Source organism: Columba livia, unplaced genomic scaffold, assembly GCF_036013475.1.
Source record: "Columba livia isolate bColLiv1 breed racing homer unplaced genomic scaffold, bColLiv1.pat.W.v2 Scaffold_82, whole genome shotgun sequence".
NCBI classification, from domain to species: Eukaryota; Metazoa; Chordata; class Aves; order Columbiformes; family Columbidae; genus Columba; species Columba livia.
The window spans coordinates 2,155,980-2,163,079 of NW_027043810.1; the positions used below are offsets into that span (position 1 = coordinate 2,155,980).

At 43.0% G+C, this 7,100-nt stretch overlaps 1 long non-coding RNA gene across 1 annotated transcript in view; it reads right to left on the reverse strand.

Moving 5' to 3' along the window:
• Positions 1-202: 202 nt before the first annotated feature.
• The window catches only part of LOC135578142 (uncharacterized), a 17,577-nt gene continuing 10,679 nt past the window's right edge, over positions 203-7,100 (reverse strand). Inside the window, exons 3-4 of the long non-coding RNA XR_010469488.1 lie at positions 5,964-6,107; positions 203-3,451 (exon numbers count right to left, since the gene is read on the reverse strand). This is a non-coding gene — a long non-coding RNA (uncharacterized LOC135578142). The remainder of the gene's footprint in view (positions 3,452-5,963; positions 6,108-7,100) is intronic.

Consider the following 7,100-nt stretch of genomic DNA (forward strand, 5'->3'; position numbering starts at 1 on the left):
CTTGCTGCCCAAGCAGCCAAGGGTGGGGGATGCACAGTTGTCTCTTTTGCCCACAAAAAGGCAGGACACAACTGAGATCAGATTTCCAACCTTTAAGTTCTCCTGCCTGTAAAGATGGCTTTGCTCTCGGGGCTGGGGCGGGGGGGGGGGGGGGGGGGGGAGGGGCGGGGAGAGAAAGTATCTGAATAGAAAAAGCTCTCTACCTGCCTGTAGAGGCAGGTAAATCAGCTGCTTCTCACACTGGTGTCTTGATGCCAGGTATTAGCCAGAATATAATTCTCTTGCTTTCCACATAAGTGGACTTTGTTACAGCTTCTCTCGGGAATTGATGCAGTGGTGAGAATTGCTAGGCAAAGCCTGAATATTGAGTATTCTGCTAGCTCAGAATTTTGCTGCCTAGGGAAGAAGGTGTACAGGGTTGGAAATATGAATGGTAGTACCTCCTTCTCCATATGAGCTCCCATCCCTCCTATTCCCACACTGCAACCTTTAAAAAGAGTCTGTTGAATTTCCAAATAAAATTATTTGAAGCTTCTCCTAGTTTAGTATTTTCTTTATTCTTCTTACATTTTTATATTTACATTCATCAAGGTCCTAAAATGTTTGTTCTAGCCTGTGCAAGTTACCAAAGCCATGGCTTGTCTTCATTCTTTTATTTGTCTCCTTCGGTCTTTACACATGCATTACTGTGTCCAAAAATAAAAGGGATGGTGCTTCAGCAAGGGCTGAAAAGCCAGGGGAAAAAAAAAAAGGCCAGAACAGCAGGAATGAGTGTCACACATAGCTCTGGGATGTGTCTGAAGACAGAGGAAGAGAGAATGCAATATAAGAAAATCAGGAACTCTCCAGAGAAAAGGAATGGGGCAAGAAACAAAGGAGAAAAAGACAACTCCCTAGTGCCAGATTTACAGTCACATATGATTTTTTAGATATCATGTGTAATATGTATAATGTCATATATACAAACAATGACCAGGCAACCTTGTTTAAACAATTTGCTAACATTTCCTCTCAAACTGTGTCAAAGAGTATTTTGCCTTTACATTTGAGAGCAGGAGTGTGATGAGCACGAAACAGATGGAAGTAGAGAGGCATTTTGTTTGCCCATATCCTTAGTATTGTTAGGATGAGAATGAAGCGCAGAGCTGATCAGCTGGTGTGGCTCCACAAGCCAAGAAGTAACTGGAGCTTAACGGGAATCCACAGGAGCCTGATGCACACCTGCCTATCCACCATCCATAGCTTTCTGTCTGCCAAGAGCCATCAGCCAGGAAATATTTCCATTTCAAAGATGCTAAATAGATTAAAAACATGGACAAACTCCGCCAAATTCAGTGAACACAATTATACCATCTGCCTGCAGAGCATTAAATTCAGATGGAAGTTTGTTAAACTTGTCTTAAATGCTATGGTGCATTGCCAACACCACAAGCCAATGTCCCAAATTCTCAGTAAACAGAAAATCCAGTCACTTTGGTTTTAGTTAACAACTTCTTATTTTGATAAGAATATTTTTCTCTCCTTCAGAGTGACTGGTCAGCATACAGTATATGCATGCTTCTTACCCAGTTGTCTACGCAATGCAAATGATTCCCTTTCAGATGCTAGGACCTGCCATTAAAATTCCTGGAGATCTGCCTGCAGCAACGGAGGACCTGGTTATCTGCAGTGAGTCCCAGTCTTACAGTCAGTGATGATTTCTAATTGGTCTTGAAATGTATCTATCTCCCATTTCTGCATTTGCATACGCAGCATCTGGGTGGATGTGCCTTCAGTTCAGCTCCCGGTTCTGAAATTAAGACTTTCTACTTGGTAGGGCCCGTGTGCCAGGAACTAATGACTGCTGCTGCTGCATGTTCTTTTTCAATAACCTGCTATATCTGAACAATTGTATATGCAAGACCACATCACTTTAGCTCCCAAAGACTATGGAATTTTTCTTGATTCTAAAGAAAGCTGGAGCTAATTAATTTGGACTGGCAATTTCATTTGGTTGTAAGGGTTATCTGAGAGTCTGATGTGAAAGACAACTATCTTAAGGATCTTCCAGCTAAGATCAGATCATGTTAGTAAATGACAACAACGTGCAGATCCATTTCAGATCAAAATGCCATCGGATGCTTCTTCTTTTATTATGTCTGTTTTTTAAAGATTTCTTTATCCAGTGGTGTTTGATGACCTGGATTTATCCCAGAGCACCTGGCAAACAAAAGGGTGATCTCTAGAAAAATGTAGCCATTGTGTTCTAATATTCCTTTCATGCTGGGTTCTGTTGGGCAGTGATTCTGTCTTTAGACTGCACTTAACAGACCAGCATCCTGCTTCATTACAACAGTTCAGAGGTGTTACAGCGATACAAGTACAAATTTTATTTTTCTTCTAGTCTGACTAATGTAAGAACAAACACCAGCATGTCAAGAGCTTTACTAAATCTCTTTCTTGATTTCTGGTGCATATACTATAAAAATGTGGTACATTATCAACAGCAACAGCATGACTTAAATACAGATAAGCTTAGATACAGGCAAAAAGTTTAGAAATAATTGCTACACAGACCCCTCCTGCTCAGGGTCTGAATATCACTGATATCAGCCTGCCCCCAAGAAGTTATAACATAGTTGATAAGAACTGAAAATAATATGAAAAAAAGACAGCAATGTAATAACAAATAAATGCATTTGAACTTGAAGTGGGTTAGTTCTAGTGGAGGACTCTGATTTAGCTGAAGGTACAGCATTTCGGAAAGAAACAAAAACAAATACAAAATTAATTACTGACCCAAGAAAGAAACAGCATATTGTATCTCTGTGAGATACTTTCTGGACAAGTAGAACACAATAATTTTATTCAAGCCTATAGGGGCATGAGTCTGAGACTTCTCTACCAAATTAATATAGTTTCTTGTACCTTCAATACCCCTTTAATAGAAATCCCACTAAAGGCTCTCAGGAGATGAAAAATCACATCTAAATCTGGGCTTCATAAAAAGTTGAACCTTTCACATTCTCTGTTTCATCTACAAATTCTTGTACTTGCAAATATTGAAATAGCAAAGCTTATCTATATTGCAAATTATTGGAAAATCAAGCCAGGTGTGAATTAAAAGCGATGTCTCAAATTGGTCCACTTGGTCATCTGTGTTGTCTAGACAAGATCCAAACCCAACTTTTGATGTAGCAGCTTGAGCCTATTCCTTGTTACATGCACTGATATTGTTTGATGGTTGCTGGTATTACAGGATTAAGCAGATTCCAAATAAAAGTAATAATACATGTTTTGTCCATATATAGAGAAGTTAGAGGTTTAATGGAGACCCCAGCAAACATAACTGAACAGTGATCAGACTGATGGCATGTCTTCTTTTGCAAAGGTCTCTTCAGAAAAAATAATGTAAAAGTAAACAAGCATTATGTCTTCTTTTGTTGACGAAGCAGAGCCTTCCCATGATGAGCTACCCGCAAACGAAAAAGAAAAAAGTTAATAGAAGTACTGTATCTTAGTGAAGTTCAACCTACTGTGAATGTCCTAAACAGAGGGCACCTGTATGCCATGAAGACCATGGCAAGACGTTCTGTGCCTTGTGTTGGAGGGGTGGTACACATATGTGTGAAGGGCTGCACATAAAACTAGTGAGCTGCACAGCGACACAGGCACTATTTCTGGCTCAGGGTGGGACATGACGTCTTCAGTATGGCCAGTGATATCTTCCAGGGAGAAGAATCTGGAGGAGTAATTTATAGAGTCATAGAATGCTGGGGATTGGAAGGGACCTCGAAAGATCATCTAGTCCAATCCCCCTGACGGAGCAGGAACACCTAGATGAGGCTACACAGGAACGTGTCCAGGCGGGTTTTGAATGTCTCCAGAGTAGGAGACTCCACAACCTACCTGGGCAGCCTGTTCCAGTGCTCTGTTACCGTCACTGAGAAGAAGTTTCTTCTCAAGTTTAAGTGGAACCTCTTGTGTTCCAGTTTAAACCCATTACCCCGTGTCCTATCATTGGTTGTCACCAAGAAGAGCCTGGCTCCATCCTCGTGACACTCACCCTTTGTATATTTATAAACATTAATAAGGTCACCCCTCAGTCTCCTCTTCTCCAAACTAAAGAGACCCAGTTCCCTCAGTATTTCCTCATAAGGGAGGTGCTCCACTCCCTTAATCATCTTCATTGCCCTGCGCTGGACTCTCTCCAGCAGTTTCCTGTCCTTCTTGAACTGAGAGGCCCAGAACTGGACACAATATTCCAGGTGTGGTCTCACCAGGGCAGAGTAGAGGGGCAGGAGAACCTCTCTCGACCTACCAATCACCCCTCTTCTAGTACACCCCAGGATGCCATTAGCCCTCTTGGCCACAAGGGCACAGTGCTGGCTCATGGTCATCCTGCTGTCCACCAGGATTCCCAGGTCCCTCTCCCCTACACCGCTCCCTAATGGATCATTCCCCAACTTATACTGGAACCCGGGGTTGTTCCTACCCAGATGCAATACTCTACACTTTCCCTTGCTATATTTAATGAAATTTTTCCCCGCCCAGCTCTCTAGCCTGTCCAGGTCACGCTGGATGGCAGCACAGCCTTCTGGCATGTCAGCCACTCCTCCCAGCTTGGTGTCATCAGCAAACTTGCTGGTAGTACACTCTAGTCCCCCATCCAAGTCATTGATGAATATGTTGAACAGTACTGGCCCCAGGACTGAGCCTTGAGGCACTCCACTAGATACAGGAGTGCAACTTGACTCCGTCCCATTGACCACGACTCTCTGGCTTCTTTCCTTCAGCCAGTTCACAGTCCACATCACTACCTGATCGTCCAGACCACACTCCCTCAGTTTAGCTATGAGAATGCTAGGGGAGACTGTGTCAAATGCTTTACTGAAATCAAGGTAGACCACATCCAGCACCCTGCCATCATCTATCCCCCTTGTTATATCTTCATAAAAGGCTATGAGGTTGGTCAAGCATGACTTCCCCTTGGTGAAGCCATGTTGACTGCCCCTAATGACCCTCTTATCCTTGATATGCCTTGAGATGGCACCAAGGATAAGTCGTTCCATTACTTTCCCAGGGATGGAGGTGAGGCTGACCGGTCTATAGTTACCCAGGTTCTCCTTCTTGCCCTTTTTGAAGACTGGGGTGACGTTAGCTTTCCACCAGCCCTCAGGCACCTCTCGTGTCTCCCAAGACTTGGCAAAGATGATGGAGGGTGGTCCAGCAATGACCTCAGCCAGCTCCCTCAGCATCCATGGGTGCGTCCCATCTGGACCCATGGATTTGTGGATGTTCAGATTGCCTAATTGTTCCTTAACCCAGTCCTCATCAACCAAGGCAAATTCTTGCACAACCTGACTTCCTCTGGGGCCTCAGGGGTATGGGGCTTCTCATGACAGCCTCCGACAGAGTAGGCATGCTTAAGTGCTCTACAAGAAGCACTATGTGTGGATGGGAAGGTTTTTTCTGGAAGCCTGTTCACTGCCATTCCTAGTCCAAACCAGACAACTGTTCTCTTGTTTTCCTTCAAATCCCAGTCTGAACAACACAGCTGGCTTGTCTCCTGTCACTTTAACAGGTTACTGTCCATCTTGGCCTGGATAGTGGTTATGGGAACCACCCCCAGCTGCACCCAGCGATGTGCTCGTTTCATCATGGCAGGCTTGTGGGGTTATTTCACTCCACAGCTGGGAGACACTTCCAATTAAGTGATGGGTTTTCTTGCAGTAAAATCAGCAGAGCCCAATACTTGCTTTGGCAGGTGGTTTTGCCAAAGCTGCTCAGTATCAAACGTGCTCCATTAAGTGCAGCATGCATTAGTGGCAGGGAGCTAGACATTATCTACTGGGACTGTGAATTGCTGGCTGGGTGAATCTGTGTGGTGACTTCAACATTTGGTTTGGGACTTTTCCTTTCACCTCCGTTGATAAATGCAAACATACTGTATGAAAACAGAAACATGTCTAAAAATGGCTTACCCTGTACATCAGCAAGACAGCAGGATCTGCCTCAGAGATGGTGACATTTCACTGCCAAGAGGATGACAGTGATGAGCAGAATCACTGCAGTGAAGTACAAGATGACAGCAATGTAACACCAGGGTGAGTTCTCCAAGCAGGTCACTGCCAAGGGGACAAGGAGAAGGGTCTCACCACAGGCAGCAGCAAATCAGATTTTGTTTTGAGTTATAGGAGTGTGCAAAATCGTTTTAGCTAGGCCTTCAGCAGAAATGTGTTACACTCTGTGCTATAGATCTAGCACCTGTGGAAAGTGAAGAGTAAGTTTATAAGGATGCCCTTGGTGTGCTGCAGATGCAGCTGAAAACATTTATGTTTTGTTGGTTGGTTGGTTTTAGTGTTTTTTGGTTGGTGTTTGTGTGTGTGTGTGTTTGGGGTTTTTTTGTGGTTTTGTTTTTGTTGTTGTTGTTGTTTTCAGCCACATGTAGAAGCTAAACCTTGCTTTGGAAATTCTTTTCTTAACCAAAAAAAACCAGATTCCTGAAAACTGGAAAGCTATGAGTCCTCGAATTGTAGTTATTAAGTGAAAAAAATATATTTATATATGTATATAGGTTAACATGTCTATAAACCTGTATATGTGTATGTTTATATGTGAAATCACATTTTCAGGTCAGAAGAATCCTTTTCCTGGCCAGTCCCAGTTTTTATCATCATAGCTGTTGAGAAGATACCTAAAATGTGACCTCTCACTCTCTGTGGCAGGCGCAAAGCATTGCCAACACTGCTGTGTCAACACCAGGCATGCAGTTTGCCTACAACTCCTGCAAAGCTCTGCCAGTGCTTCTCATTCTGGAATATACCTGGCTTTTCCTTGGAGAATAGCTTGCCATGGTCATTGTGTCATGGGTTATTTTTCCAAGGTTATAGAATTGAAGACCCATAAGGAAATCCTGAAGTTCACATACAGGATTTTAAAAAAAGTTTTATAGGTAATTTGAAATTCTAGAGACTCTTTTTCCAGATTATCATCCTTTTAAGCACAACAAATAAACACATGTTGAATTAGCCATGAAATCCCTGCCTTCATCATTTTCTGTTCCAGCTATAATCCTGTCTAGGATCCCTGTGTTGTTTTGATCCCCATTACTTGATGCA